The sequence below is a fragment of the Scyliorhinus torazame genome, chromosome 8 (genome assembly GCF_047496885.1).
Source record: "Scyliorhinus torazame isolate Kashiwa2021f chromosome 8, sScyTor2.1, whole genome shotgun sequence".
Classification (NCBI taxonomy): Eukaryota; Metazoa; Chordata; class Chondrichthyes; order Carcharhiniformes; family Scyliorhinidae; genus Scyliorhinus; species Scyliorhinus torazame.
The window spans coordinates 235,090,857-235,112,141 of NC_092714.1; the positions used below are offsets into that span (position 1 = coordinate 235,090,857).

At 50.9% G+C, this 21,285-nt stretch overlaps 1 protein-coding gene across 2 annotated transcripts in view; it reads left to right on the forward strand.

Annotated features, from left to right (window-relative positions):
• rgs19 (regulator of G protein signaling 19) overlaps positions 1-21,285 on the forward strand; it is a 169,271-nt gene that overhangs the window by 137,391 nt on the left and 10,595 nt on the right. The gene's annotated exons all lie outside the window — the stretch shown is intronic.

Genomic DNA, 21,285 nt, shown 5'->3' on the forward strand with positions numbered 1-21,285 from the left:
CTCTCATGGATGTCCACGAATCCTGCCCTGGCGTCAACACCGGGTCGCAGGAACGGAGAATCCAGCCACTTATATTCAACAAATTTCATTCAACAGTTTGATTAATCGCCTCATTTCACGCACTTATTTTAATTAACAACTTTAATCCCACAAATTTGAAACACAAATACCTAAAATCATACAAAATTATTACATTCAAAAACATTTTTTGACAAAAAAATATTTTTCACAATTATTCTTTTATTTACTGTACTTTCCTTGACTTGACTCTAGTTTAATTAGATTCAAGATTTTTGCTGTACGATTTTTAATAAACACTCTCTCCATCCTCAGTTTCACTCTGAAAATCCAAGAACCTACATATATTCCTCTATATTTGTGAATACTCTAAATATTTCAACATCAGTATCAAAGGCATCAAAGCATCACGCTCTGCATTTCTAGTGTCACTGTCTGCATTTTCAATGTTGAAGCATTAAATATTTCATGATGGACCACATTAGAAATTCTGGGGGGGTTTTGAGCCAAAATAAAGAGATTTCTTGGAGACTTTAATCCCATAAGAACATTAAGTGGCTCAATTAATGATGGCAGTCGTACTTTAACATTTGCACAACACATATAAGGGAGCTCTTTTTTTCACATTTTGTGCCACAATATTCACATGCCTCGGATCTACTTCTAGTGTCATATTCTGGGTTTGATTCATAACTGTGATGATGATCGTAAGTGAAAGCTTCCTTAAAAGGTCTTAGTCGTTTAGTTGTAGCACTGATTGTTCTTGCATTCTGTCACTGTCAACTTCTTGCTCCAGTCCCTTCGTCTTCCCTTTCTCTACTGCCTGTCGCTTTCTGTCAACTTATTTTTTGCTTCCACATCCTTTGCATGTTTTGCATGCTGCCTGTGGCTTTCCCATGCAAAGTAACAATGTGTAGTAAGTGTGATCCAATGGCCATGATGCACCCGAAAAGCAGCTCATTGCAGCACAATGCTGCCGATAAAGTCCGGGAGACCCCGCTTCCAGGATCTACCCGACTCACAACGCCTTGCGCGATTCAACGCAATCCCATTGTGGGTGGGATCACGTTTTGGCAAACCTGCATATTAAAGCGAGACAGTTAACCTCACTTAAATGTGCAGATTCCTGAGGTCCCTGAGGCTTTGGGATTCATCCCTTTTGCCACTGGTCTCCATAAACGGGGACCAGATGGGATGCACTCATGGGGGGATTGGAGGCTCCTTCCTGCATGCCCTTTGGGCAGGTTGGTGCCCTGGTATGGCTGATGCCACCTGGCATGGGCAGTGCCAAGCTGGCACTTTTGTGAGCATGTGATTGGGTTGTTTGGGCCGGGGACCCTCCCATAGTGTGTTCAGCTAGGGCAAGGTCAGGGATCACGTCATCCCATTCTCTCGCTACACTGGGGAGTCCCAGCGAGCTGAGCTCCTCAGTGTGCAAAATGGGGCTTATGTGCGGCCTTGGCCGCGTTGTGTTTCTCGGCAGTGCGAGCGCTGGGAACACATGGCGAAACCCGCTCGCCATGGGACTTTGTTCCCAATTGGTTGAATTGCGTCCAGTGTCTCAGAAGACAAGTTACAAGAAACAAATTTAAAAATGAAGAAAAATAACAAATGAAATATGAAAGAAAGCCCGGTAAATTCATCGCACTCTTTCTTGGGATACATGGTTAAGGTTGGTTAAATCGTGCCTGTATTACAGTGTCAGCAGGATCGCAGGATTCTCTACTCGGAAGCCAAAAGCACCCCTGTGGGGTTTAGTTAGATGTCAAGTCTTCTACAACATGCCGCTTGGTCCATTTGTTGAGATTGACCCAAGGTTCTTGTTGGGTGGGGGAGGGGGGCAGGGGTATACCAAAAAAAAAACAGATTTCTCACTTCTACTTTTAATGATTTGTGTAATTCATGTTCATATTAAGATGCCCAGCAATGTCAGCAATATTCTCCTTTTATTAGTTTAAATTAAGGGCGGGATTTATCAGAGGCAGCTGGCCAGCTGGATTTTCTGGTCCCGTTGACTGCACCCCTCATTGCCCGGAAACCCGTGCGCCATCAGTGGGACTGAAATATCCCGCCGGCATGAACAGCCGGTAAATTCTGCCCTAAATTTGTATTTGTACATGGAAATTTTCTCTCTAACATCTTGCAATAACTTTTTATTTCTCTTCTCCTTCAAAGATAAGCCTGTTTACTTGATTTGTTAAAAGCACTGTGCGAATACATGCTATTAAAATTCACTGGCAATCATTGTGTGACGTTGTTTAAAAAGTTTACTTCATGTTGCTTAGAAATTAATAAGTACTGTAAATTGTGAAAAGGAAGCACTATAAAATAATCTCCACAAGGGGGTGTCACACCACTTCTGATAACTCTACTGGAAGTAAAAATGGTGTTATACCACAAGTCATGCGAATGATATGTGGATCATTGAGCCATTCCTTATAGTTATTGTTTCAATGTCAAACTTCTCGTTGATGTACAAAGTAGAAATGTAAACAATTTTGAGCATTAAAGTAAGTGGTAATTAAATACTTTCAAGAGTTGGTTAAGAAAATGGGCCTCAGACTGAACATCCGATGTTTCTTCTCTAGTTTGGGCTTTCCAGGGCTAGCAATTCCCACGTGTCAGTGGGGATGCTGCATTTATTTAGGGAGACTTTTAGACTATCCTTGTAGCGTTTGCTCTGCCCTGCAAGCGTTTTCTTGCCAGTGCAGAGCTCGGAGTACAGCACTTGCGTAGGGAGACGCCAACCACCTCGTGTCACTGAGTAGAGCACATGGAGGCCAAGTGTAAGCAGCGGAAAGAGCACGCAGAATCCAGGGCATCCCGCCTGCTCACCTCATTGATCACCAACTGCCTCACCCGTGGCAGAGTCTGTGGCTCCAGGATTGGTCTGTTCACCCACCGCATAACCCAGCCCCCAGAGTGGAAGCAAGTCATCTTCAACCCTGAGGGACTGCTAAAGAAGAAGACATGTTCTGGAAGCTCTCTAGACAGGTGCCCAGTGCATTTGAGAATGGTGCCTAGAAACAGGGTGGCGTGGTGGTACAGTGGTTAGTACTGCTGCCTCACAGTGCCAGGCACCCGGTTTCGATTCTGATCCCGGGTGATTGTGTGGAGTTTGCACTTTGTCCCCGTGTCTGCGTGGGCTTCCTCTGGGTGCTCTGGTTTCCTCCCACAGTCCAAAGATGTGCAGGTTAGGTGGATTGGCCATGCTAAATTGGCCTAGGTGGAGTTAATGGGATAAGGTGGGGTTTGGGCTGGAGTAGGGCGCTCTTTCAGAGGGTCTGAATGGCCTCTTCTGCACAGTAGAGATCCTATGATTCTGTGGTGAATCGATTGGTGAGGATCACATCTTGCATGTCATCATGGAGCAAACAGGCAGCCATATTTGAGGAGGATGTTCCACCATCCCTCACATTTGACAAGAGTCGAAGGCCTTTGCGAGATCGAAGGCCATGTACAAGGGTTGGTGCTTCTCACTGCACAATTACTGGATTTGTTTCATGTTGACGATCGTCCATTGTGCCTCTTGATGGGTGGAAGCTGCATTGAGACTCAGAGAGGAGCTCTTCAGCTCTGGGAGGAGGTTTTTGAGGCGGATTCTTGCGATGACCTTTCCCGTGGTGGACCGGGAAATCCTTCTGTAATTTCCACAGTCAAATTGGTCTCCTTTCTTGAAGGTGGTCACAATTATAGTGTCTCTGAGATCTGCCGGCATGCTCTCTACCTTCCTGCCAAGGATGATGAGGTTGTGCATTCATGTCAAGAGTGCCACTCTGCTGTATTTCAGTACTTCAGTGGGGACTCCATCTGCGCTGGAGGCCTTGTTGTTTTCCTTGTTGGAGGTTTTCGAAGTGCTCTCTCCAGCGGGCGTTGACTACCTCTCTGTCTTTGAGCATCTCTCTGCTTTTGTACTCAGACCATAGGTGGCTTTAATTACACTGAAGAAGCCCCACATGTCGTGGTTGTCGGTGAATTGCTGAGCCTCCTGTGCTCTTTTCACCCACCATCTGCTATTTAGGTCACACGTTCTTTGTTGTACCACAGCCTTCAATTGCCTGTAGGCTTGTTTCCTCTTGCTCGGGTTTTGGTGGAGCTGCCAGTTCAGGAATGCCTTGTGTTTGTAGACTAGACCTGGGTCTCTTGATTGTTCTCATCAAACCAGTCTTGATGTTTCCTGGTCGAGAGACCGAGTGTCTCCTCACACGTGCTGACTATGGTGACTTTTAGGGTGGATCAGGTACTGTGGATATTCTGTGGCTCTAGCTTGTTGGTCTTCGCCAGATTGGCTGTGAGGCGCCGGCTCAATAGCTCTTTCTTCCCAGGGTCCTTGAGTTCAGCGGCATTGAGTCTCCGACAGCAGAGATTTTCTACCTCTGCCAGTTTGGGGTCAGGTTGATGGAGATCGTAGAGCAGATTAGTCGATGGGCAGTCTACAACTAATCCGCCCTACCATCTCCAGGCATGGCTAGTGGGTGATGAGTGTTTGTTAGTCCGCGCCCTACAGCACAGCCTGGTCTCCAGTCTGCTTGGATTTCCGTGCCAATGGCGAGGGTGATGCGGACACTTTTGTGGTCCCTCGCTCGGACAATGATGTATTAGTTGCCAGTGCTTGGAGCGGAATGTTGCCATGAAGTCTTGTACGTGTCTCTCTGGCGGAACAGGGTGTTTGTTTTGCCAAGGTCATGTTCTAGGCATTTTGTCAGGAGGAAGACTTTGTTGGGAGTTGTTTTCCCTACGTCTTTCCTGCCTAACACACATTTCCAAAGATTTGCGTCTCTACCACCCTCCCCCCAGACTCTTCAGTCACCGAAGAGAATCAGGGTAGATGCTGACAACTGTGATGGGCTGTTTCTGGGCCAGGGTTGGGCCATGAGGCACTCGCTTGCCCCGCAGAGGGATTTTTTGAGATGTCCAATCAATTCCTTTTTTCCAGCGACACTGATCTTCTGGTTTGCCTATCCACAAAAAGGTGTATCCACCACCTTATTCTTGAAGTCGGTCATCTCCTGCCAGTTGTGTCTCGCTCAGGGTGACGATGTCAATGTTGTAGCGATGGAATTCTCGGGCTATGATGGCAGTGTAAAGTTCGGGTCTGTCATTGTTGGGATTGCCCATAAGGGCCCTGACCTTCCAGGTCACGAAATTCATTTGGGTAGATGGGATGGGATTGGGGTAGTAGATGCCTGTGCGTGGATTCTTTTAACGTGGGGTGGTCATTGCACACCAACCACCACATGGTCCCAATAGAGTGAGGTCTTGGCCCAATGGCATGGAAATCCAAGCAGACTGGAGACCAGGCTGTGCTGTAGGGCGGGGACTAACAAACACTCATCACCCACTAGTCACCTGCATGCCTGTCCAGTGATGCCAGGGGCATAGTCTTCAAATGAAAGACGCTTTCTGGGCACCATTCTCAAATGAACTGGACACCGTCCAGAGAGCTTCTAGACCATGTATGGTGGAGTCTATTTCCAGCTTGGGCAATTCGCATGCACAGAATCAACACACTGCAGTCAATTACAGTGCAAGTCGTTACAGTAGGAGTCTAACATCAGAAATAGCATCTCCTAGGGATGGTCTATGTTAGGACCTTTTAGGGTCTGAACTCAAGCATCATTTGGATGCACCAAGACATAGCTGCAGGGTTAGGAAGGTTATAAAGATGTTGCTGCACAGCATGGGTACAGGTGTTAATCACTTACACATATTGTTCATTGCAGTCTGAAAGGTGTGGCTATGGATACCCGCATGGGCCCTAATTACGTCTGTCTTTTTGTGGGTTATGTGGTACATTCCTTGTTCCAGTCCAACTCAGACTCTTTTTCCATTACATTGATGACTGTATCAGTGTCGCTTCGTGCTCTCACCTGAACCTGGAAATTTTTAAAATCAAATTGGCTTCCAATTTTCACTCCTCTCACTTTCACATGGTCTATCTCCGACAATTCATTTTCCTTCCTTGACCTCTTTGTCTGACCACTAATATTCATTACAAACCCACCAACTCCCAAAACTACCTCTATTACAGCTCCTCACACCCTGGTCCCTGAAAGGGCTGTATCTCATTGTCGCAGTTTCTCCGCCTCCATTGAATCTCTTCTGAGGGTGCCACCTGCAAAAATTATGCTTCTGACTATCTGCTTTTTTCCTTAATCAAGGCCCCCCCCACATGTGTTGGCATTCAACTGTGTTCGACCTATTTCCCGCACATCTGCCTTCACCCCTTCCCATCCTTCCCAGAACCAGGATAGGTTTCCTCGTGTGCTCACTTTCCACCCCACTAGCCGCCACATTCAAAGGATCATCCTCCACCATTTCAACTCCAGCGCAACGCGATCACAAAACACATCTCCCCTCACGCTCCCACCCATCATCATTCCGCAGGTAATACTCCCTTCTGTGACACCTTGGTGCACTCCTCCATCACACCCAACTCCCCATCCCTTTCACATGGCACCTTCCTTTCAATTGCAGAAAGTGCAACACCTGCCCTTTTACCTGCTCACTGTTCAAGGTCCCAAACATTCAGGTGAAGCAGCATTTCACTTGTACCTCCTTCAATTTAGTCTACTGTATTTGCTGCTCCCAATGTGGTTGCCTCTACATTGGGGAAACTAAACGCAGACTGGGTGACCACTTCGCGAAACACTTTCGCTCAGTCCACAAGCATGATCCCAACCTTCCTGTCATCTGCCATTTTAACTCAGCATCTTGCTGTCATGCCCACATGTCTGTCCTTGGCCTGCTCCAATGCTCCAGTGAAGCCCGGAATAAGCTGCAGAAGCAGCATCTCATCTTCCAGTTGGACACGTTGCAGGCCTCCGGACTCAACATTGAGTTCAACAACTTCAGACTGTGACCTATGTCATCCACCTTAACCCTTTTTAAAAAATCTGTCTCATACATGTATTGATTAACGCAATGCATACCTCACCCCTCCCTCACCAATCCGTCTGTCTTTTGTTCTTAAATTTGCTGCATCTTGTTGTAATCTCTCACAGCTATAGTCTGGTATCTAGCATGTTTATCCCTCTCTTTAGTTCTGGTGTAGAGTCAAATCGATTCAAAACGTTATCTCTGCTTTCTCCCCTTACAGCCAGACCTGCTGACTTTTTCCAGTATTCTCCATTCCCGTTTCAGACCCCAGCATCCACAATATTTTGCTTATCGCAATAATGTCTCCTTGTTTATAGCTTCTTGTTATGATGAGCATTGTTTGTGTCATTCAGATGTGAAACCATGGTTCCTGCACAAGGTGGCGAAAACTGTCACGCTCCAGGATCTCTTACCTGTGCAATGTGTAATCATTGGAGCAAAGTGATTGTCTGGCTTCACAATCACTCATCTCATCCACGATGTCTGCACCTCGGTGTGGTTTATCATTGCTGCCAAAATACCGCCAGGCAGGCATTGCAGGGCTCCATGACTTTCTCTGTGTGCTGTCAGCACCTTTGAGTTGGGGCTGCCCCCACCTTTGAGTTGGGGCTGCCCCCCCCCCCCCCCCTGCACCCAACAATCTCTTCAGCAGTGTCCGGTGATAGAGTGGTCCTGAGAAGGGCCAGTGATGCAGGCTGCCAAAGGATCAGGTGCTCTTAAAGTATCACCGGTTCATCTCCATGATATAACCCTGTTCACAGAGCACAAGTGAGCTGCCCTGAGCCATACATGAGTCAGACTTTCACAGATGCAATGCAAGGACATCATGAGTGTCCTCACTGCATCTCATCATCAGCCTCCACAATTCTTGCAGCTAGTAGGGCCCCATGAGCATGCCTGCCTCATCTGACCAATGCGATGGCCTCATTGTTGGCATCCTCTGGATTTTTGACACCAGGAAACAAGACTGAGGCTGCAAATGTGAGTGGTAAATTCAGGCTCTAGAGTCTGCTCGCCAACTGACCACCAGAGATGCTGAGCTGCAATTCGGTAACAAGTGCAGCTGTAGAATGGGTAATTGAACACCATCTTCCATAGGATAACATTTCTGAACCTTTATGACCCTCTGAAGCAATTCCTCCTCTGGTGCCAGATTGCTCTTGCTAATGCTGATGAGATGCTATTTGAAGTTATGACTTCCCAGGATTAAACACCAAGAGGTTGCTGATCAGCAGCACCTTATCAGCCTCAAATAGGACAAAGTTTCCTCTCATCTGTATTACAACTATTGCATCAAACAGAATTGTCTTGTAATTCTTGGGCAATTGATCGAACCCGGGTGTTCTGCGCCGTGAGATTGATGGGTTCTATTGTGGATGGCAACTGTTTGTCTGTATTTCAAGGATCTGGTTATGGTTAGCTGTTGGGGGGGTGGGGGGAGCTGTTATAGTAAGGGGGGTTATGATTGTTGGTGGGGTTTTTGTTTTAATGTGTTTATTGAGGTTGTTGATACATGTGTTATTGTGTGATTAATGTTCATGTATAAAATGTTACAAATTTAATAAAAATATTTTCCCAAAAAAAAACTATGCCCTTGATTCCTGCCTCTCTGTCATTTAATGCGGGGCTTAGTTTTGAGCCAACCTTCTAATTACCTGTTTCTTGGGTTTGCAGGCTCCACCTCATTTGTGCTTGGTGATTCCCCAGTGCAGTTCCCTCAAAGTCACTATCTAAATCAGAGATTTTGAAAGTGTGGATCGTGACCCACCCGTGTCAGAAGGGTTGCAGATCTAAGGGTCACGGTGTTCTGAATGCACCAGCCTCTACTACAAAGTTTCCAACGGCAGCATTCAGAAGCCTGCAGGGAAAATCCTGCCTGAAATGTCAATTCAGTCCTCTAGAGGGAGCAATTATTGGACGGACTTCCTGTAAGTCTCACGGTTCCCCCCACCCCACCAACACCAACCATTTCCTGGCACGACTCCGTTTCAAAAATTATTGCTAAATATTTGGCGGATTCCTTGACCTCTCTTGGCCAAAGTTGTGGCCCAGATAATAATAATCTTTATTTTCACCAGTAGGCTTACATTAACAATGCAATGAAGTTATTGTGAAAAGCCCTTAGTCGCCACATTCCGGTATCTATTCGGGTACACCGAGGGAGAATTCAGAATGTCCAAATTACCTAACAGCACATCTTTCGGGACTTGTGGGAGGAAACCGGAGCCCACGGAGGAAACCCACGCAGATACAGGGAGAACACGCAAACTCCGCACAGACAGTGACCCAAGCGGGAATTGTACCTGGGACTCGAGCTGCTCCCCACTGTGCTACTGTGCTGCCCCCACGCGGTCCATCTGCACTGCCATCCCTCGGACATGGACCCCATGTGTTTTGCCCCAATGCAGAACAGTAGACTGGTGGACGCCATCAAAGGGACCATACTCCCCTTCTGGGAGACCATCCTGCAGCAGAATGAGACGGTCATGAAACAGAAGACCATCAGAGAACTCACCGCCAGGCTCAGCAGATTCGAGAGTCAGAGTATGCCAGAGCCCTCGGTGAGTGAGCACAAACCTGGACAGGGATTCCATGTGTGTAATGTCTCCGTGCAGACAAATAGCTTGAAAATCTTCTGCAGATCATTTTGCAATTTGGCTGCTGCTGGGGGGGCTAGAAACATGTGTCAGTGATGGCATGGAGGCACATTCAGTGGGAGGGAATCGGCTGCCATTGCAACAAAAGCTGCATTATTGGAGACAACAGTCTCCACAAAGTGACTGCAATGGTGTGGTAGTATGCATTAGGGGTCATGTGGGACTGTGAAGCCGTGATGCCATTGGCTGACGGATCCCGGGTCCTGGTTGGCTGTTGATCTCTATCTCCGCCCTGAAGGCGGAGTATAAGAACCAGGAGTTCTCCCCGCAGTTCCAGTCTGTTGCTGAACTGCGGGGAACAAGTCACGCTTAATAAAGCCTCATCGACTTCATCTCTATTCGTCTCTCGTAAGTCATTGTGCACTACAATTTATTAAGCGTGCTTAAAGGACTATGGAGCTCAGGATCGCACCGGAATGCCTGAGGATCAGCCCCCACGCAGTGAACTCAGCAGCAGTTTTTAAACACTGGCAATCTTGTTTCAAAGGCTACCTCCGAACGGCCCCCAGCCAGATCACAGAAGACCAGAAACTGCAGGTCCTGCATTCGAGGGTAAGCCCGAAAATTTACCCTCTCATAGAAGACGCAGAGGATTTCCAGACGGCGTTCGCAGCACTAAAGAGCGTCTACGTTCGCCCAGTGAACCAGGTCTACGCACGCTACCAACTCGCAACGAGACGGCAAAGTCCCGGAGAATCGCTAGACGAATTCTACGCCGCGCTGCTAATTTTGGGATGGGCCTGCAGCTGCCCGCCGGTAAACACGGCTGAACACACGGACATGTTAATTCGCGAAGCGTTTGTGGCAGGTATGAACCCTCCCCAAATCCGCCAAAGACTGTTAGAAAAAGAGTCGCTAGGAGTCTCAGAGGCACGGGCCCTCGCAGCTTCCCTAGATGTGGCCGCGCAAAACGCCCGCGCATACGGCCCCGACCGCGCGGCAGCCCCTTGGGCTCCGTGGACCCCCGTCGCGACAAACCCCCCCCCCCTCACAGGCTTGCGCGGTTCAGACGCCAGGTCATCCCGGGGGGGCCCGCTGCTATTTCTGCGGGCAGGCGAAACACCCCCGGCAGCGCTGCCCGGCCCGCGCAGCGATTTGCAAGAGCTGTGGCAAAAAGGGCCATTTTACGGCTGTGTGCCGGTCCCGGGGGTTCGCCGCTGTCCCCGGAGAAGAAAGAGTCCAGCGCATCCCAAACGCTCCCCAACCCCCCCAGCGCCCCATGTGCGACCCGCAGGCGCCGCCATTTTGGGTCCCGGCCACCACAAGGGGAGGATGGGCGCCGCCATCTTGTGACCCCCCAGCCATGTGCGATGCATGGGGGTGGTCATTTTGTCCACCCCCGCCGCCATCTTGGGACCCCCCAGCCATGTGCGATGCATGGGGGTGGCCATTTTATCCACCCCAGCCGCCTTCTTGGACGACAACAAATGACCCCAGCATCGACGGCTCCACGGGGTTCGAAGAAGACGCTGAGACACTGCGACCACATCTGGCCTCGGTGACGCTGGACCAAGCACGGCCCCGGACGCTCCAGACGACGACAACAACGGTGCTGATCAACGGACACGAGACACCATGCCTGATCGACTCCGGGAGCACAGAAAGTTTCAGCCACCCCGGCACGGTAAGACGCTGTTTCATGACCATCCGCCCAAGTATGCAAAAGATTTCCCTAGCTGCAGGATCTCACTCCGTACAGATACAGATCAAAGGGTTCTGCATAGTGACCCTAACGGTGCAAGGGAGGGAGTTTAGAAACTACAGGCTCTACGTCCTTCCCCAACTCTGCGCGCCCACATTACTGGGATTAGACTTCCAGTGCAACCTGCAGAGCCTAACATTCCAATTCGGCGGCCCAATACCCCCACTCACTATCTGCGGCCTCGCAACCCTCAAAGTTGAACCCCCATCCTTGTTTGCAAACCTCACCTTGTTTGCAAACCCGTCGCCACTAGGAGCAGATGGTACAGCGCCCAGGACCGGACATTTATTCGGTCCGAAGTCCAGCGGTTGCTGAAGGAAGGCATAATCCAGGCCAGCAATAGTCCCTGGAGAGCACAGGTGGTAGTAGTAAAGACAGGGGAGAAGCAAAGGATGGTCATAGACTATAGCCAGACCATCAACAGGTACACACAGCTAGATGCGTACCCTCTCCCCCGCATATCTGACATGGTCAATCGGATTGCCCAATATAAGGTCTTCTCCACCGTGGACCTCAAGTCCGCCTACCACCAGCTCCCCATCCGCCCAAGTGACCGCAAGTACACAGCCTTCGAGGCAGACGGGCGACTATACCACTTCCTAAGGGTCCCATTTGGCGTCACAAACGGGGTCTCGGTCTTCCAACGGGAGATGGACCGAATGGTTGATCAACACGGGTTGCAGGCCACGTTCCCGTATCTCGACAACGTAACCATCTGCGGCCACGATCAGCAGGACCACGACGCCAACCTCCAAAAATTCCTCCAGACCGCGAAAGCCTTGAACCTCACATACAACGAGGACAAGTGCGTGTTTAGCACAAACCGGCTAGCCATCTTGGGATATGTTGTGCGCAATGGGATAATAGGCCCCGACCCCGAACGCATGCGCCCCCTCATGGAATTTCCCCTCCCCCACTGCTCCAAAGCCCTGAAACGCTGCCTGGGGTTCTTTTCATATTACGCCCAGTGGGTCCCCCAGTACGCAGACAAGGCCCGCCCCCTAATACAGACCACTACCTTCCCCCTGTCGACAGAGGCTCGCCAGGCCTTCAGCCGCATCAAAGCGGATATTGCAAAGGCCACAATGCGCGCCATCGACGAGTCCCTCCCCTTCCAAGTCAAGAGCGACGCCTCCGACGTAGCTCTGGCGGCCACCCTTAACCAAGCGGGCAGACCGTGGCCTTTTTCTCCCGAACACTCCACGCCTCAGAAATCCGCCACTCCTCAGTGGAAAAGGAAGCCCAAGCCATAGTGGAAGCTGTGCGACATTGGAGGCATTACCTGGCCGGCAGGAGTTTCACTCTCCTCACTGACCAACGGTCGGTAGCTTTCATGTTCGATAATGCACAGCGGGGCAAAATTAAAAATGACAAGATCTTAAGGTGGAGGATCGAGCTCTCCACCTTCAACTACGAGATCTTGTACTGTCCCGGAAAGCTGAACGAGCCGTCCGATGCCCTATCCCGCGGCACATGTGCCAACGCACAAATAGACCGTCTCCAAACCCTCCACGAGGACCTCTGCCACCCGGGGGTCACTCGGTTCTACCATTTTATAAAGTCCCGCAACCTCCCCTACTCCGTGGAGGAGGTCCGTACAGTCACCAGGAACTGCCACATCTGCGCAGAGTGCAAACCGCACTTTTTCAGGCCGGATAGAGCGCACCTGATCAAGGCTTCCCGTCCTTTTGAACGCCTCAGTCTGGATTTCAAAGGGCCCCTCCCCTCCACCGACCGCAACACATACTTCCTGAACGTGGTGGACGAGTACTCTCGTTTCCCTTTCGCCATCCCCTGCCCCGACATGACAGCGGCCACAGTTATTAAAGCCCTTAGCACCATATTCACACTGTTCGGTTGCCCCACATATATCCATAGCGACAGGGGGTCCTCCTTCATGAGTGACGAGCTGCGCCAGTTCCTGCTCAGCAAGGATATAGCCTCGAGCAGGACGACCAGCTACAACCCCCGGGGGAACGGGCAAGTAGAGAGGGAGAACGGCACGGTCTGGAAGACCGTCCTACTGGCCCTACGGTCCAGGGATCTCCCAGTTTCACGGTGGCAGGAGGTCCTCCCGGACGCTCTCCACTCCATCCGGTCGCTGCTGTGTACCACCACTAATCAAACGCCTCATGAGCGCCTCCTTGTCTTCCCCAGGAAGTCCTCCTCCGGAACGTCGCTGCCGACCTGGCTGGCGGCCCCAGGACCCATCTTGCTCCGGAAACATGTGCGGGCGCACAAGTCGGACCCGTTGGTCGAGAGGGTTCACCTCCTCCACGCGAACCCGCAGTACGCCTACGTGGCGTACCCCGACGGCCGACAGGACACGGTCTCCCTGCGAGACCTGGCGCCCGCGGGCAACACGCACACCCCCCCGACACCGATCACCCCCTCCCTGCCACCGGCGCACCCCGTGACCACCCCCTTCCCGGGAGGATCGGTCCTCCTCCCATGTCCGACCAGGAGTGAAGCAGAAGCAGACACCGTAAAGCTCCCGGAGACGACAACGCTGGAACAAGCACCTGCACCACCACCGGGGCTGAGGCGATCGACAAGGAAGACCAGACCGCCCGCTCGACTTGTGGCATCGGTGTAACACAAGAATGTTGTGGGACTATAACGAGAAGGTTCTGTTCCTCTTACGAATATTGTAAATAGTTCACAAACCCTGAACAAAGCCCAGAGTAGGGCAAAGTGTAGGGCACTGTAATGACATGCAAAAAGTTTTTTTTCCTCCCAGGACCAGCCTTGTAAACCCCTACCACCATGCGAAGCACCACCCCGCCGGGTTCATTTTTAACAAGAGGTGAATGTGGTAGTATGCATTAGGGGTCATGTGGGACTGTGAAGCCGTGATGCCATTGGCTGACAGATCCCGGGTCCTGGTTGGCTGTTGATCTCTATCTCCGCCCTGAAGGCGGAGTATAAGAACCAGGAGTTCTCCCCGCAGCTCCAGTCTGTTGCTGAACTGCGGGGAACAAGTCACGCTTAATAAAGCCTCATCGACTTAATCTCTATTTGTCTCTCGTAAGTCATTGTGCGCTACAAATGGTATGCCTTCTTTTTCTAATTAAGGGGCAATTTAGCGTGGCCAATCCATCTGGCCCGCACATCTTTGGGTTGTGGTGGCGAATCCCACGCAAACACGGGGCGAATGTGCAAACTCCACACGGGCAGTGACCCAGAGCCGAAGAACACCCTTTTCAATGTCCATTTTATCTTTTTAATGACAACCAGAAGTTCGTTTGTCAATTGTCTGTGGGTCAGTTTTAGTATTGTCAGCATTTATCAATATTGATGAACTTGTTTCTAATAGTGTACTATGAAGTTGAATAAACTTGCATCAAAGAATTGAATTCCATTTAAGCCAATTATAAATCAAGATTTTAGAATCATTATCTTCAGATTTAGGCTGTTTTATTTACAAGAATCAGATATGGCTCTCTCCCATTGATATCTGTGCTATATTCTCCTCACCTTAGTCTTCTTCCTTCACTTCTTTGTTTCCTGAAGTCAGCGTCCCACAATGAATGCTGATTCACAATTGTTGGCAGCTCCCCAGTCTCTCTCATGAGTAACTATCCTCCATGTGTGACCCTGGACAGTGAGCTTTTATAGATGAGAGGACATCACAGACATATATGATCCTGCTCTCACTTAATGGTGACATAAATTTAATGCACCAGAGGCTGCTGTTTGGTGAATAAGAACAGGAAAACTAGATGATTTATTTTCCCTCCATTGCCTGGGGCAAGAAAACTTTAGTGTCTCAAACACTGCCTTGAATCTGGATAGACTGGTTAGCAAACGTAATGTGGGTCCCGACGGTCAGCCAGCGTGGGTCCTAAAGATCACCAGTTGGCAAAAGTAGTTCCCAAGAAACAAAGTTTGAAAAAAATACTGATCTAAATCAAGAAGGATGCTAATTTGCATGCTGATGCGTGGTAAAGGAAGAGTACGATGGTGCGCTGTCTTTGATCTTATCCTCATCTGTTTTACTGTAACAATGATGCACTATCAATTACCACTAAGACGAGAGTAGTGGAATAATCAAGGCTTTATTGAGCAAAGATGTTGTGCCTCCTGTAGCTGGAACCAGAATGGCTGCAGCACCGGCGAACACACACATTTATACGCCGCCTACTGGGCGGAGCCAGCAGGCAGGGATTTACCCATGTACCTCTACTATACGGGCAGTGCTGTAATACATGTAATACAACTAGTGGTGACTACCACATTCACCCCCTGTTAAAAAAAAGAGTCCGGCGGGGGTGGTGGAAATCATTACAAGTTAAGTCTGTTGGGGGCCTTGACCCTCCTCTGCGATCGCCTCAGTCCTGGTGGTGATGTGGGTGCCGACTTGGTCACCTGCGACTCCGGGAGCGTGTTGTCCTCGTCTTTGTCACCCCTGAGTGGAACCAGTGGGAGGACGGATCCTACTGGGGCGGCGGCTGCGGTGAGGTTCGCTGGAGGGAGGGTGAGTGGCGCAGGGGTGAATGAGGCAACCGGGGGAGGGGGGGGCGGTGTCAGGTCAGGGGTCGTAGGTGGGAATCCAGCGGGTGCCAGGTCCCGGAGGGAGACTGTGTCCTGGCACCCGTCGGGGTGTGCTACGTAGGCGTACTGCGGGTTTGCGTGTAGGAGGTGGACTTTTTCGACCAAGGGGTCTGACTTATGGGTCCGCACATGCTTCCGAAGGAGGACGGGTCTAAGAACTGTCAGCCATGTTTGGAGCGAGACCCCGGAGGTGGACTTCCTGGGGAAGGCAAACACACATTCGTGACGGGTCTCGTTGGTCGCAGTGCAGAGAAGCGAGCGGATGGAGTGGAGCGCGCCGGGGAGGACCTCCTGCCAGCGGGAGACCGGGAGATTTTTAGACCGCAGGGCCAGCAGGACGGCCTTCCAGACCGTCCCGTTCTCCCTGTCCACCTGCCTGTGCCCCCGGGGATTGTAGCTGGTCGTCCTGCTTGAGGCAATACCATTGCTGAGCAGGAACTGACGCAGCTCATCGCTCATAAAAGAGGATCCCTGATCGCTGTGGATGTAGGTGGGGAAACTGAACAGAGTGAAGATGCTGTGGAGGGCTTTAATTACTGTGGTAGAAGTCATAACGGGGCATGGGATGGCGAAAGGGAACTGGGAGTACTCATCAATCACGTTCAGAAAGTACGTGTTGCGGTCGGTGGAGGGGAGGGGCCCTTTGAAGTCCATGCTGAGGCACTCAAAGGGGCCGGAGGCCTTCACCAGGTGCGCTCGATCTGGCCGGTAAAAGTGCGGCTTGCACTCTGCGCAGACCTGACAGTCTCTGGTGACGGTCCTGACCTCCTCAATGGCCTTGATGAAATGGAAGAACCGGGGGACCCCCGGGTGACAGAGGTCATAGTGGAGAGCCCGGAGTCAGTCCACTTGTGTGCTGGCACATGTACCACGGGATAGGGCATCAGGGGGCTCATTGAGCTTCCCCGGGCGATACAAGATCTCATAGTTATAGGTGGAGAGCTCAATACTCCACCTCAAGATCTTGTCATTTTTGATCTTGCCCCGCTGTGTATTATTAAACATAAAGGCAACCGACTGTTGGTCAGTGAGGAGAGGGAATCTCCTGTCGGCCAGGTAATGCCTCCAATGTCGCACAGCTGCCACAATGGCATGGGCCTCCTTTTCGACAGAGGAGTGCCGAATTTCAGAGGCATGGAGGGTGCGGAAAAAGAAGGCCACGGGCCTGCCTGCCTGGTTGAGGGTGGCGGCCAGAACTACGTCCGATGCATCGCTCTCCACCTGGAAGGGGAAGGACTCATCGACCGCATGCATTGTGGCCTTGGCGATGTCTGCCTTGATACGGTTGAAGGCCTGGCGGGCCTCAGCCGTCAGGGGAAAAACTGTGGACTGAATGAGTGGGTGGGCCTTGTCCGCATAATTAGGGACCCACTGGGCATAGTAGGAGAAAAACCCCAGGCATCGTTTCATGGCCTTGGGGCAGTGGGGGAGTGGGAGTTCCATGAGGGGGCGCATGCGGTTGGGGTCGAGCCCTAGGACGCCATTTTCACGACATAGCCAAGGATGGCTAAGCGGTTGGTGCGGAACACGCATTTCTCCTTATTGTAGGTGAGCACAGTAAGAAGCTTTACAACACCAGGTTAAAGTCCAACAGGTTTGTTTCAATGTCACTAGCTTTCGGAGCGCTGCTCCTTCCTCAGGTGAATGAAGAGGTATGTTCCAGAAACATATATATAGACAGATTCAAAGATGCCAGACAATGCTTGGAATGCGAGCATTAGCAGGTGATTAAATCTTTCCAGATCCAGAGATGGGGTAACCCCAGGTTAAAGAGGTGTGAATTGTGTCAAGCCAGGACAGTTGGTAGGATTTCGCAGGCCAGATGGTGGGGGATGAATGTAATGCGACATGAATCCCAGGTCCCGGTTGAGGCCGCACTCATGTGTGCGGAACTTGGCTACAAGCTTCTACTCAGCGATTCTGCGATGTCGCGAATCCTGAAGGCCGCCTTGGAGAACGCTTACCCGGAGATCAGAGGCTGAATGCCCTTGACTGCTGAAGTGTTCCCCGACTGGAAGGGAACATTCCTGCCTGGTGATTGTCGCACGATATCCGTTCATTCGTTGTCGCAGCGTCTGCATGGTCTCGCCAATGTACCACGCTTTGGGACATCCTTTCCTGCAGCGTATGAGGTAGACAACGTTGGCCGAGTCGCACGAGTATGTACCGCGTACCTGATGGGTGGTGTTCTCACGTGTATTGTATGTGAGATTAATGAGTTTGGCAGTCTGGAGGAATTTTTGGAGGTTTGCGTCGTGGTCCTGCTGATCATGGCCGCGGATGGTGATGTTATCTAGGTACGGGAAGGTGGCCCGCAGTCCGTACCGGTCAACCATTCGGTCCATCTCTCGCTGGAAGACCGAGACCCCATTAGTTACGCTGAAAGGAACCCAAACGAAGTGATAGAGGCGGTCCTCTGGGCGGATGGGGAGCTGGTGGTAGGCGGACTTCAGGTCCACTGTGGAAAAGACTCGATACTGCGCAATCTGATTGACCATGTCAGATATGCGTGGGAGGGGGTATGCGTTGAGCTGCGTGTACCGATTGATGGTCTGACTGTAGTCAGTGACCATCCTGTGCTTCTCCCCAGTCTTTACTACTACCATTTGAGCTCTCCAGGGGCTGTTGCTGGCCTCAGTGACCCCTTCCTGCAGGAACCGTTGGACCTCCGACCTGATGAAGGTCCTGTCCTGGGCACTGTACTGTCTGCTCCTAGTGGCGACGGGTTTGCAGTCTGGGGTGAGGTTTGCAAACAGGGAAGGTGGATCGACCTTAAGGGTCGTGAGGCCGCATATGGTGAGGGTGGGTAGGGGTCTGCCGAATTTTAAGGTTAGGCTTTGGTGATGGCACTGAAAGTCCAGGCCGAGTAACAGGGCAGCGCAGAGGCGGGGGAGGACGTGGAGCCGGAAGATGCTAAACTCTACGCCCTGGACGGTGAGGGTCGCGATGCAGTACCCCCAGATTTCCACGGAATGGGATCCGGAGGCCAGGGAGATTTTCTGGGTGACGGGGTGTACCGGGAGGGAGCAACGCCTTACCGTAGTGGGGTGGATGAAGCTCTCTGTGCTCCCGGAGTCAGAAAGGCAGGTCGTCTCGTGCCCATAGATCTTCACTGTCGTCGTCGCGGTCGCTAGGTTGCGGGGCCGGGACTCATCCAGGGTGATAGAGGCGAGCTGCGGCAGATGCTGGGATGTCCCGCGTTGGTCAGCGGTGGTGAAGGTAGCGGCAGGCGATGAATGGCCAGACGAGCAGGAGTCCCGAGACTCCGTCCAAAATGGCGCCGAAGATGGCCACGCCCACAGGGCGCACATGGCGGGTGGCATCAAAGATGGCATGGGCTGCACGTGGCTTGCGGTGAAGAAGATGGCAGTGCCCACGGGCCGCACGTGGCTTGCAAAGGGGAAAACGGCGCCGCTCGTGGGTCGCACGTGGGGGATGTAGAAACACCGGGCCTGGAAACAGCAGCGACCGACCAGGCCTGGCAAACAGAAACAAAGTGTCCCTCTTCCCACAGCCGTTGCAGGTCGCGATCCACACTGGGCAGCGCTGCCTGGGGTGTTTGTTTTGCCCACAAAAATAACACTTGGGGGCCCCCCAGAGTCGGCTGGCTGCCGCACGGCGCAGGCTTGCGGTGAGCTGGAGTCGGCAGCTGGTGGGGCCCACGATGACCACGAGGGTGCCGCGTGGTCGGGAGCATAGGACGGGACGTTACGGGAGGCCACCTCTAACGAATTAGCGAGCTGCCTAGTTCCCGCAAGATCAAGCGTGCCCCCTTCCAGTAGCCGCTGGCGGACGTACGCAGACTTCATACCCATAACGTAAGCGTTTCGAATTAAACGTTCGGTGTGCTGGACTGGCGAAACTGCCCGGCAGTCACAGTTCCTACCTAGGATGTGCAGGGCATGCCAGAAATCGTACAGAGACTCCCCAGGGAGTTGCTGTCTCGTGGCCAGGAGATGCCTGCCGTATACTTGATTGACTGGTCGAACGTAATGTCCCTTCAGGAGCTCCATCGCTTCGGAGTAAGTGGGCGCATCCCGGATGAGAGGAAAAATGTCAGGGCTCATCCGTGAATAGAGGACTTGGTGCTTCTGCGAGTCCGAGGGTTCCTCAGCGGATGTTCGGAGGTAGCTTTCAAAGCAGGCTAGCCAGTGGTCAAAGGCGACATAGCGTTGGCTGCTTGAAGGCTCAGCTGCAGGTTTGATGCGGAGATCCATCGTTTTAAAAAATCTTAGCCTAATAAATTGATGCACTATCAATTACCACAAAGACGAGAGTAGTGGAATAATCGAGGCTTTATTGAGCAAAGATGTTGTGCCTCCTGTAGCTGGAACCAGAATGGCTGCAGCACCGGTGAGCACACACATTTATATGCCGCCTACTGGGCGGAGCCAGCAGGCAGGGATTTACCCAGGTACCTCTACTATATGGGCAGTGCCGTAATACATGTAATACAACTAGTGGTGACTACCACAAACAATTACACATCTGCTTAGCTAGATAAAAGGAAGTGTTAATCTACAGCGCTGAAACGGGCCATTCAGCCCAACTGGTATATGCTGGAAACAGATTTCCTTTCACTGTTCTGTATCAAATCACATCAACCTGCCTTTCTATTCCTTTCTTCCTCCTGTACAAGAGGGACAAAGCTTACAGTGTAGTTGTGAAGGTGAACATCAGCAGTAATATACCAACAAGTTGCATTGCCCAGTGAAGAAATAAAGTTAAGTAGGGAGACAAAAGAAGGGGAATATGTCATTAAGTCTTGTTTATCATGTGTCATCTTTGCTGCTGACTGCTTTGTGTCTTCCAGCAATGCCAATGGTGGTCCCTACAATAGGTGCCAAAGCCTTCCTTTACATGATTGCCAAATGTAAGAGTGGAGTGAAATTGTGTGCTCTGGGCAAGAGGTTAATGTGTGTAAATCAGTAGATTTATTTGCAGAAGGATCAGAAAAAAACAGCCACTGCGACCAAGTTGAGAAAGTAACAGTTTTTCAGGGTGTGAGTGTAAGTAGAAAGGAAACATAGTGAAGTTTTACACACTGACTTGAGGAGAGCCATGGCATGCAAGGAATTGAAGAGTTGATAGGGCTGAAATTGTAGAGTACAGAAGGACTCTGCTGAGAATGTCAGGGATATGAAGAGAATCTTACCTTAGATCTCCTGGTGAGATTATTAAATTTCGCACTGGAGCGAGACCCTGGTAAAAGTGCTGGTGACACAAAATTCACAATGCTCTTTTACCAATTTGCCATGGTATCCATCTACCAGAAGAGAACCCCCTCTTTGTTTTTTCCCTTGATCTACTGGCTTCATGGCCAACACTGAAAGCCTGAACTCTCCATTGAAATTCAGACCTCTAGCTCAGTGAAATCTCTCCTCTAAGTGATTGCCAAGTCCTGAAGAATGGATAGCAGCTCTCACTTTCCTGCCACTTAATTGGAAGGTCTTTTTTTTTTGCATTAGCAAGTGA